This window comes from Alexandromys fortis, unplaced genomic scaffold (genome assembly GCF_014885135.2).
Source record: "Alexandromys fortis isolate MF-2015 unplaced genomic scaffold, M_Fortis_MF-2015_v1.1 scaffold_33, whole genome shotgun sequence".
NCBI lineage: Eukaryota > Metazoa > Chordata > Mammalia > Rodentia > Cricetidae > Alexandromys > Alexandromys fortis.
Window position 1 is genome coordinate 5,160,307 of NW_026067917.1, and position 12,302 is coordinate 5,172,608.

Consider the following 12,302-nt stretch of genomic DNA (forward strand, 5'->3'; position numbering starts at 1 on the left):
CACACACACACACACACACACACACACACACACACATATACCAAAAAGAGCCTGCCTATGGCAGGTGTCTGCTTAGGCTGTTCAGACACTGTTTGCAGTTGAGGGTTCTTCACTCTGTCTCTCTCCTGCTGGATTCAGTTTCTGTTCCCCTGCTCCTGCGAAGGACCTGTGATTCTATCTATAAATAAAGAATCCTTTATTATACTCAATTCTAAGTTAGTGTGGGACTACTTTATAGCGTCCATCTACAGATACATTTCTCTTGAGAATAGATTTCAACACCTAAAATTTTGAGAATTTGACTATTTATAAACTTGTAGTTTCACTATAGAGAATGCAAAATTTAGAGAGAAAAAACAATCTGTGTTCTAGTTGTGCCAACTAGGACATGAAGGGAGGAGCAGCCCAGGGTGACACTGGGCAGCTGAAGGACATCAACCCTAGAGCAGATCCAAAGGGAGAGAAGTTAAGAAAGATCATAGAATGGACAGTTGGAAAACACTGTAATGAATGAAGAAAGCAAAAGACATGTAGAAATTCTAAGGAAACTAAAAGATAAAATAAGTAAAGAAACAAAAGACTCCTTGGCATTATAATCATGAACTAAAACACTAATTCTCTAGTGGCAGCTGTGATTATGACATTCTTTCTGTCACAGAAACTGTGGTAGCAGTGGAGAACATAATAAGCAAAATTAGAAGTAGATTAATCGATTTTTTATTGTTTTCTTAAAGCTTACATCCTAGCAAAGCAAGAGTGAGATAATTTAAAAAATTAAGCAAATACAACATTTATATTAACAATAAGACATACAGAAAAACAGTAGTGGACAGAAACTTCTAGACATAGAACTTTCTATCTGAGCAATTACTAGTTTAGTCAAGAATTTAAGGAAGGGAAGCTAAAGAACTGAACCATCTGGTTACATTTATTCTGGAGGAAACAGCAATTGTGAAGGTTTTATAAAAAGATGATGTAGATATTAGAGGGCTAGGAAGATGGCTCAGGGTCAAGAGCATGTGGTGCTCTTGAAGAGCACCTGGGTTTAATTTCCAGAATACGTATGATGGCTCATATCCATCACTCTAGATCCAGGAGGTCCAACATTCCTTCTGACCTTGGCAGACAGCGGGTACACATGTGGTGTGCAAGTATACACAGGTATAACAAACATATAAAATAAAAATAATACAAATATATCTTATAAAATAAAAATAAGGTGAAGATGTAGCTAACTATGGTTTAAATACAGACATAAATAACATACAAAATTACCAATTAAAATAAGAACCATGGAAGTTGCAGAGCTGAAGGAACAGTGGGGTCTATTGAAAACTTAATGACAGAGACGACAATCACAAAACAACATTTGTGTGGTTATTTCCTCCACACACCTACGAACACCTGATTTTTGGCAAAGAAGCAAAAATATCAAATGGAAAAAAGAAAGCATATTTAACAAATGGTGATGGCATAACTGGATATCAACATGTAGATTGAAAATAGATCCATATCTAACATTATGCACAAAACTCAAGTCCAATGGGATCAAAAACCTTAACATAAAGCCAGCCACACTGAACTTCATAGAAGAGAAAAGGAAAATCCACTTGAACACATTGGCACAGGAGATCACTTCCTAAACATAACCTCAGTAGCACAGACACTGAGAGAAAGAGTGAATGAATGGGACCTTCTGAAACTGAAAAGCTTCTGTAAAGCAAAGAACACAGTCAACAAGACAAAATGGTAGCCTACAGAATGGGAAAAGATCTTCACCAACCCCGTATCAGAGGGTTGATCTCCAAAATATAAAAAGAACTCAAGAAATTGGTCATCAAAAGAACAAATAATCTAATAAAAAAATGGAGTACAGACCTAAACAGAGAACTCTCAACAGAGGAATCTAAAATGGCTGAAAGACATTTAAGGAAATGCTCAACATCAGAGTAATGCAAATCAAAACAACTCTGAGATTCCACATTACACCTAGAAGAATGCCAAGATCAAAAACACTGATGACAACTTATGCTGGAGAGGATGTGGTGTAAAAGGACCACTCCTGCATTGCTAGTGGGAATGCAAGTTGGTACAGCCCTTTTGGATGTCAGTGTGGTGATTTTTCAAAAAATTAGGAAATAACCTTCCTCAAGATTCAGTAATACTACTTTTGGGTATATATCCAAAGGATATTCAATCATACTACAAGGACATGTGCTCAACTATGTTCATAGCAGCATTGTTTGTCATAGCCAGAACTGGTTTGGCCTGACAGGGTAGAACAGAGCTAGGCCTGGGGTATGGGGGAGTAAACTGAACACTGGGAGAAAGGAGGCAAAGTCGAGAGAGAAGCCATGGAGGGGCTGGCTGGTAAACTTTGCTGGTAAACTACAGCTACATGATAATACACAGATGAATAGAAATGGGTTAAATTAAGACGTAAGAGATAGCCAATAAGAAGCTAGAGCTAATGGGCCAAGCAGTGATTTAATTAATACAGTTTCTGTGTGGTTATTTCTGGGCTGAGCAGCCGGGAACCAACAAGAGGGCTCTTAAAACAAGATTATCAACAAATTCTTAATTATTGATACAAAATTAGGGATGGCAGAATTTATTACTAACATTTTTACATTATCTCATGATTTTTCAAGAATTATATACATGAGTAATATATTAATTTCCTGCATGCTCTTCCCTCAAATCTTCCCATGCTTTACTTACAACTTCATGATTTAATTACTGCTGCACACACACACAAACACACACACAAACATACAAATAGAGCCACATGCACTCGCGCACACACTCAGAAGGCATATTACTGTCTATAATATTTATAGATTTAAAGTTTGTCTTCTGAATTAGGGTGTTTTCTTCATTGTAGCCAAGGCTGGCCTGGAACCCACTATGTATCAAGGCTTGCCTTAAATGCATGGCAATCCTGTTGCCTAACCCTCCCAAATGTTGGGATTATAAGTGTGAGCCACAACTTTCAGTATTGATTTAATTTTTTTTAATACGATTCTTTTCATTTAAAAAAACACTTCTAAAAAAAACTTCTCCAAAGTGTCAGCATGGGGAAAAATGTGACATTCATAAAAGAATGAAAAATTGAAATGAAAATTAATGTTCATTTTACTTGTGATAATATAAAAATTAAAATGTCATACACTTTCATTAGGTTTAAGAATAAAAATAGTTAACACAACAGTATACAGAACTATAGAGAAAGAGGTACTCTTATAAAGTGTCACTGAGATGCAAACTGGTAGATTTACTGACCCTTGACAAACCAATGTGATTTCAAAGAATATACCATAAATTAGCATTCCAAAAACATTCAGTGGAATTTGAAGCATAGCTGTGCTTCTGTAAATGGGCATATCTAAATTTAGGAGTCTGTGCTTCAAAACAAAGAACATGTACTCTTGGAAATCATCTCAAATCATCAGACACCAACACAAAATATGCACAAGATATGTATAGAAGTCATGCTTATCAGAGAAAACTGGAAACATATGAAGTACAATTACAGGAAAGAAGCTCCATATTTTATGGTCGTATTATTAAGCTGAAATATTACACCATGCTTAAAAATAATGATGTTAATAACAGTTACTGATACAAAAAATGTTGCAAAAATCGCCAAGTAAAAGAGGCAGTGTACTCATAGAACATTTACACCTTACAATTACTAGTCTCAGTCATGAACAACAGACATCTATTACACATAATCATCAATTAACTCAGCAAAGAATGTTGGAAAACACCAAGAGTCCTATGTCAGGACTCTTGTATGTGTCAGTACTACATTTTTCTGCATTACAAACTCTACAGTGAGTGTTAACCAACCTTATAATAGAAATATTCCTTAAAGACAACAGGTTTATACACTTTTATAAAAACATTTGAAGGCACTGGCATTTCAAACTACAGATACCAGAAGCTTTCTATTTAACGAAGACAAGAGAATCATAACTGCATAAAAAAACCAGTGGAGCCCAAATACCATTCCTACCTTCTGGAGAGAGACTGGGACAAACATAGCAAGTGTAAACTCCAGCAGTGTAGTGGTGGTAAATGTTCTGGTGCACTGTGCTCAGCAAGGGAGTGCTGCTTCTCTCTGTTAAAAAAGAACATGGGCACATCTGATTTAGAAGAACCTGGGACCGAAACCCATCTCATAGTCTGCCAGCAACATCGATGAGCCTTTGACAAAGCACAGAAGGATTAGGGTATTGCTTATCTTGTTCTTCAAAGCGTATTGATTAACCATGAGAGAACAGTATACTGTTTTCATGCTTACTTCATATACTTTAAGGAGATACACCAAAAAAACTTAAATTGTTGGTAAGAATAGTATGGTTTTTGTGTCTACTAGCCAGGTAGGGTGCTAAATACTTTCACCATCCTTTGACACTCCCCACAATTAATACTTGTTCGCCAGTATTTATAGGTGCTTATATTATTCAAGCATTATATGAAGTACTGATATACAATGGCAGGCAGTCATGGCGCAAGATATTCAGCAATACCACACCTTCAAATGAGTCATTGGATATTGAGATTTAGTCCTTAGTAGCCAGCTTTAAGGCAGATAAAATATCCAGGAGAGAATAATAACTAAATTGGAATTTGTAGACGAAAGTCACATGAGATACAAATGAAGTATGTTATATAGATTTAATACTTTGTAATATGTTATCCTCACAATGTGTCATTACACAGATGTTAGGAAGCCTAATTAATCATGAGAATACAGCATCCTAGACAGAATGGTGTTAAATAAGTTTGGTTTGTATAGTTCTAAATTTCAAAATCTTATTTAAGAGAAAATAAGAAAAATATATATTAAAATAAAAAAGAAGTAACATGATGAGTATAAAAATTAAGTATTCTGGCATATGCACACACATACATACAGAATCATACAGAGAGTGTGGTTTGTGGTGTGGTCCTAACCAAGAATCACCACTGCATGGTGAAACATACACAGGGGGAAACGCAGTGAGATGGAGAAAAAGAGGTAGGTGTTTACAAAGGGGAGCTGAATGAAAATCATCCTCAAACACAAACTGTAAGAACTTTGCAGTTTCTTGGTTTGGCTAAGAATCTGACTTCCTGTCATATGAAGTTCATATAAGCTTAATTTGAGATTCCTTATGAAAATTTCCAGTGGAGAAATTTTTAATAATTAAATTTTAATATGCCAGTGGCTCCCAGCCTTTCTAATGCTAAGACCTTTTAATTTATCATGTTGTGGTGACCCCCAACCATAAAATTATTTCGCTGCTACTTGATAACTATAACTTGTTACTGTTATAAATTGTAATGTAAATATCTGATATGCAGGACGGTCTTAGGTGACCCCTGTGAAAGGGCTGTTCTATTCCCAAAGGGGTTATGACCTACAGGATGAGAACCACTGCTCTATGGTCAATGACCATTCTTGCCACACTTATTTAAGAATCAGGGCCACTTTTTATCTTGCAAATAAAAAGTAAGAAGGAAGTAGTTATAGGAAAAAGTTTTGCTTCAGTAGAAAAGCATAGTGAAGTTGATATAACTTCAGCGGTGTTCACTGTCTTTCTTACACTGAATGGGCCATTTATTCTCCTGGTTTCTTCCAATATCTGCCTATGATGTTGCAAATTACTATTTCTAATATTTACCCCTTCTGATTTGACAGCTTTGATAACTGATTCATCTCCCCAAAGTGAAAGGCAGAAAACTGAATATAAACATCAAAGAAGTAACCCAACAGATTAAATGAGTCAATATGTAAAGTACTTAGATTAGTGCCTAACAGTGCCTGGCACAGAAAAGAAATATGTTTTTAATGTTGGCTACTATTTTCTCAACTAATATTATTATGTATATTGACCATCAAATATCTTGAGATTTTAAGCTCCCAGGAGCCAGAGAAATCTGCAATATAAATGTATGATGAGAAAAATTCCCAAGTTCTAAAACATCATGTGAGGTTGGAGAAGGCACCAAAAGAATTACAGGTTGAGTCAGTACATCAAACCCAGGGTTTGACTCCATCTTCTTCTGTTGTTGATTCCTTGCTATTAAAAAATTTCACTTTCAAATGTTCTCTTTAAATTGGCTATACCAACTCTTCTTAGCACTCAATAAAAATGTACTTATTTGATAAAAACAAACATTTTAAAGTTACAAATAACCATTGACAACAAAAAGGGAAAAATACATCCAAATCTACTCAAAATGAGCAAACTCAATAACATAACCAAGGTATGCTATAATTTTGTTGTCTTAGTAGGTTCAATCCCATGAAACTGTCCATATTCAATCATTTTTTGAAACTCAAAATGACAATTTCATCTGTTCTAATCTAGTATTTCAGCAGCTATACAGTAGAGACCACATACTTACATTTTTCTTTATTAGATGCTATATTTTCATTTGGTTAGTTGAAGTTACTTAGACAAAATATAGATAGATGAGGTCTACAACAGAAGGCAACATTATCCAAGGAAACAGGATAAGCATTTATAAAGTGGCATATAGGTGTCTGAAAACTTAATGACGCTACAGGTTCCCGCCCCTTCATTATTCTTGGATCAATCATGATTAAGATCAGTAGTCAGAGTGCAGGGTACAGTAGTAGAGTGGGGACACCACTGTCCCACCCCAACTTTCTTTTTCTACCTGAGATAGGGACTATGCAGCCCCAGGCGCGCTTAAGATTCATTATATAACTAAGACTGAGCCTGAACTCCCAACATATACCCTTGAAGCCACCTCATAAGGGACTGCAGATTTCTACCCCCATGTCCAGCTGAAGTTCTTTAAAGGGGAAGGCAATGTTCAGCTTGGTCAGCGATGCTCTGAGAAGAAAATGGATGATTTAGAGGTGTAAGGGAGAGCACCATGTCCCAAGCACAGAGAATATGTCCTCATTCTTTCATTGTCACATTGGTGTTAGAGGCAGGAGTATGGGGTATGGTCACAACACAGAACTGTTTATTCTCTTTCCTTGCAGGTGACCCAAAATTATGAGTCATATTAAAAGGCACGCCAAGTCAGCTCCTAACTATTCATACTTACTGTCTTTAAATATATTATTGCCTTTTAGAATGGCATATACTATACAAAGTGATTTATGGCTTGATGCTGATTTCTAGTGCTTTAATATATAAACTGATGAGCTATAAATCACACACTAATACACATCCTGAGTAGGACAGAGAGGCAGATGGGATGCTACCAAAATGTTAAATGTTCATATCTCTTATGGGAAAGATGAGGCATGAGGAGGTATGTCCCTGGTTAAATAACTACAACTGTAAAACCTGTGAAGACACAATAAAAATTCTTATAAATTACCCTAAAGGCACAGATAAATACAAGAAAAATTTATTCAGCAGAATTTTCTAGCTCTTAGAAAGAACAATGCCTCAGTGGCACTTAGAGCTCATACCTCCTTTTGCCTTCACAAGACAGAATCCATGTGATCATGGCAAAAATCCAGGATTCCTTCTCCAGATCCAGCTTTAAACCAAGGGCTCTGGTATAGTAATAATGGCAATATATGGCACATCAATGATAAATTAGAGAAACTATACATGTTTCTCATGATTCAGCCACTTGGTTTAGAGGATAAATTCAGGGCAAGTATAGCTGAGAGGAAGTAGCCTCTTCTTCTTGCACTAAACCCTAACCCAGAGAAAATGAGCAAACACTGGGATCCAAGCCATTCTAGCTAACTCATGAGAAAACAGGTTCTATGCTGAGAACAGCGGGATCCAGTCATCCTAACTAACTCATGGGGCACAGGTTCTGTTCTGAGTAACGCTAACCAAGTAAGTGAAAGGCTACTTATTATTGAAGGCAGTTTCACTGACTCTGTCCTTAACATTGAAGTAGTGGCTCTGAGACTTTACCCAGGGAAAGAGGAAGGTTTTAAAGACAGAATGCAAGCTCTATCGCCAAAGCACTGACTTTAGTTAGAGTAGAATATAGAAAAGCAAAACCACAGTGTGGCCTTGGGGAAATGCCAGTTTCTGGTAAGCAAATAGGACTCTTCTATCTTTGGGACAGAAAAAAAAAAAAAAAGAAAATGGTAAGCTTTATCAGTGAAGAGCAGGGAGAAACGATGTCAGTTTTTGAACAATAAGGAAAGGTAATGAGGAAAATACAAGCAGTTACTGCAGAGAACCAAGGGAAGAGACAGATAAGAATGGTTGTTCTGAGGTGAGATAAACTTCAAACATGGCTCGAAGAAAGCATAGCAAAGAAGAGTTTGATAGGAGTGAAGTGGGGCAAAATTTATGCGTGGGAGTATTGAAAATAGAACATTCAACCAGCAATTAATAGCACCTATCAGATAGAAGTGACCAAATGAAGCATTAGAGGAGGCAGCCAAAGAGCTCTTTGTCATAACTGTCACTACAGTTTCTGAGTCACTACTACACATGAGTAAGGTTTTGATCCCTACAAGGCAGAATCAAAAGTATTACGAAGTTAATGAAGCAAATTTGATGAAAATAGTTCAGCCAGCTTGCTAAATAAATAAGAGTAAACCAGAGGTGCTACTATACACTACCCCACAAATCTACATGTTAATTATACTTTCCTCAAACCCGCATGTGCCTGGCAGAAACATTTAAAGGAGGAAGGATTCATTCTGGTTTGAGGTGTAGGTGTTTCAGTTTACGGGCAGGATGCCATCTGCTTTGACTCTCAAGAGATGCAGGATCTCATGGTAGCAGAAGCATGTGGCATAGGGTACTTAGCAGATGGCACCCCAGAAGCAGAGAAAACAGGAAGGGTCTACACAGTTCTAACAGATCCAAACAGTCTGTTTAAGTAAAAGATGAATCATGAATGAACTAAACACTTATCTGAGCCTTCACATCTCTCAGACACCCAAAAGTTTGCCTTCTTAATCTGTTCTGTATACCTCAACCTGGTCAGGATGACAAAAGTTAACCATGACTTCCAGGAAGGAAGTGAACTGAAGCTGCATCTATGTAAACTGGAGGAAGAGAAGAGTTAGAATAAGGAAAAAAAGATTACTTTTCAAATAGAGAATGACAATAGCAACTTTTTAAGTTCAAAAAGGCAGTCATAGGATATCTGAAAAGTGGAGAGAAAATGGTAAAGCATAGAAAGGAAGCCAAGCTGAACAAAGTTCTGCCAGTATGGCTCCTCATTAGAGGAGGAAATACAGAAGAGTGTCCTCAGAGGTAATCCTGATGGCCATCGTGAGAAGTTCATAGTCCTAGGAAGCCTTAAAACCAGTCATACATTTTGTTGGGATATTAATTCCTCTGGCAGATGGATTAGCAGTATGGAGGATTCCCATTTTTCAGTCTGTGACTCAGACAGGGGCTGGGTGTCATCTTGAGACTATTCTCAAAGTAGATATAAACTGCCAATAAGTATTTGAAAAAAATATTCAACATCACTAGCCCTCAGGTTAATGAAAATTAAAATTGTTGGCTTACAATACCAGGCATGGATTCCTTCCTATTGGGCAAGGCTTCCATTCAACTGGAAAGCTGTTGGTTACAACCATGACATATGTGCCACTACTGCACCTTCACGGCATCTTATCGTGCTGGTCAGTGCTGTGGTCTGCGGCCATCACAGCTGGGTAGAACTGTCAATTGCCTGACCCCTGAACAAAAGGCACTTTCTGGCACCATAAAAGCTATTGCTAAAGGAGTAAACATTCAGGTTAGATTCAGCTCAATTCTGTGTCCTATATCCAAACTGCATGTAGTCTTCCAAAATAGGAACTTGTCTTCAACTTCTTGAAGACAATAAAAAGAAACAGCAGTAGCTTATATTGTTTTCAGAGTTGCTTGGACTCCCCTACCAACAGCTGGATAGGTTCCTCGTGCTTGTTATTTGTGATTTTGTTAGATGGTCTAAGGTTCTAATTATCACAAGTGGCATAACGTCATTTAAAAACACACACACACAATATGTAATTTAAGGCAAATATAAATCATATGATTCTCTATGGCTTTTAAAAATATCCTTGGTGTTATTTATCCCTCGTCCTTGTCCTCTGTCTCCATACTGTTCTGCTTTCTCCTTCAGAAATAAAGCGCACTCCCAATTTTTTTTTTCATTTCCCCTTCATAGCACCTGTACCCTACTATTCTGTTTCCATCTAAAGAGCTCCTTCCACCATGGTGTATCCTACTTTCTTGGTTTTATACTCACATCTAAAGATTTGGAGCAAGGATCAACAAATGAGAGAGAACATGCGTGTTTAATCTTTCTGAATCTTGGTTACCTTAATAATATTTTCAAGTTCCATCTATTTATCAGAAAATTTCATGATTTCATTTAAATGAATTTGAAAGACCCATCCAGAATGTGGGTAGTGCTATTCCATAAGCCATAGTCCCAAACTAAACAAAACAGACAAAGTGAGTAGTTTGTCTAATATGTGTTTTATATCTTATATTCCATTATTATCTCTTAAAAGACTGGTCTTTAAAAAAGCACTTCTGCCTTTCTCATGATGGGACTGTATCCATCCTTCAACTGCGGGTAATGCTTGATACTGCTGAACATTAAAAATATTAAGTGAAGGAAACTACTAAAAGAAGACCAAAATGGTATGATTTCATTTATAAGAAATATGAAAAACTGACAGGTATGTAAATATAAGAATGATTAATGAATGCAAAGCTGAGGTGTGCAGGTAGGTTGAAAATGAATCAAATGAAACATTATGTATTGTTATTGGGACAGGTATATTTTGGGTTGATAAGAATGTTCTAAAATATGCTGTGGTAAAAATTGTTCAACTGTGTAATATAAAAATAGCCAATGAATCATATACTTCTTATTTATTTATTTATTTATTTATTTTCCTTTCATTAAAAATATTCTTTTCTCCTATAATATATCCTGACCATAGTTTTCCTTTTCCCTATTCCTCCTAGTTCTTCCCTACCTCCCCTCATATCCAGATCCACTCACTTTTCCACTCTCATCAAAAACAACCAGTCTTCTAAGAGATAATAATAAAATAAGATAAAACAAAAACTATCACATCAAAGTTGAACAAGATAAACCAACAGAAGGAAAAGAGTCCAACAGAAGGCACAAGAATTAGAGACATGCTTGTTTGCTCACTCAGGAATTCCATAAAAGCACTAAACTGGAAGACACACATGTATATATTGAACCTGGTAGAGACCGTGCAGGCCCTGTGCATGGTGTTTCAGTCTGTGAGTTAATATGAGCTTTACTCCTGTTGATTTAAAGGGCCTTGTTTTCTTGGTGTCCTCCATCCCCTCGGGTTCTTACACTCATTTCACCTCCTCTTCTATAGTGTTCCCTGAGCTCTGAGGGGAGGGATTTGATGAAGACATACCATTTAGGGCTGAGGGGTTCAAGGTCTTTCTCTCTTTCTCTGCATGTTTGGCTGCGGGTCTCTGTATTTGTTCCCATCTGATGTAGGAGGAAGCTTCTCTGATGATGGCTGAACAAGGCACTGATCTATGAGTATAGCAGAATATCATTATAGGAGTCATTTTATCACTAGAGTTTTTGTTTTGTTTTATTTTGTTTTCTTCCAGGTTCCAGAGCTATCTATTCTGTGGTTCTTGGTCAGTCAAGCAGTATCGTGTATGGGTTCCAATTTGTGGGAGGGCTTTAAACCAAATTATTTATTGTTCTTTACTCCCACAAGGTTTTTTTTTTTTTTTGCCGCCTTTGTCCTAGCATATCTTGCAGGCAGAATACCAGTGTACATTAAGGGGTTCATGGCTGGCTTGGTGTTTATGTTTTTCCTTTGGTAGCATGCAGAGTACCTTCTATGTAGGCACCAGCTCAACTTCTTCATGTCCAATAGTTGTGTAGGTGTTGTCTCCAGAAATGGGACCTTGTTCTAAGTTTTTTGATAGCAACCTATTGTCTTGGCAATAGAATGGATTATTTAAAAGATTAAGCTATATAACACAAGGCTTATACACTAATAAAATGTCACATACATTTAAAGTAGGTAAGAATCTAAGCTCATTAGCATATTAGAATTTTGCATCATTTCTGCAATTTACTTGACATACACAATTTAGGAGTGGAAAGACTTCTTAGTATAACATCTCTGAGGTTTCTGTCTAGTCTTGTCTGTAGATTTTGAATCTGTGGTGAGCTGGTGGGAACATTTGGCAAAGGTTTCTCACTTGGCAGACAAGAAGCAGAGAGGGAGCTACACTATTTCATTTTCTACTTTTCTCCCTTGTATTTCATATGGGTCTCTAACCTATGGGACAGTTCAATCACATTCAGAGTAGTCGTCCCACATA

The 12,302-nt window shown here is 36.8% G+C and overlaps 1 protein-coding gene across 4 annotated transcripts in view; it reads right to left on the reverse strand.

The window, feature by feature from the left end:
* The window catches only part of Mbd5 (methyl-CpG binding domain protein 5), a 115,257-nt gene extending 103,415 nt beyond the window's left edge, over positions 1-11,842 (reverse strand). Inside the window, exons 1-2 of one of the 4 annotated variants that reach the window (XM_050139943.1) lie at positions 11,369-11,837; positions 4,019-4,123 (exon numbers count right to left, since the gene is read on the reverse strand). The gene's annotated coding sequence lies outside the window, so the exon portion shown is untranslated. Of the gene's footprint in view, positions 1-4,018; positions 4,124-11,368 lie in introns of all 4 variants that reach the window. The other 3 variants (XM_050139941.1, XM_050139944.1, XM_050139942.1) reach the window with 3 other exon arrangements.
* Between the last annotated feature and the right edge of the window lie 460 nt (positions 11,843-12,302).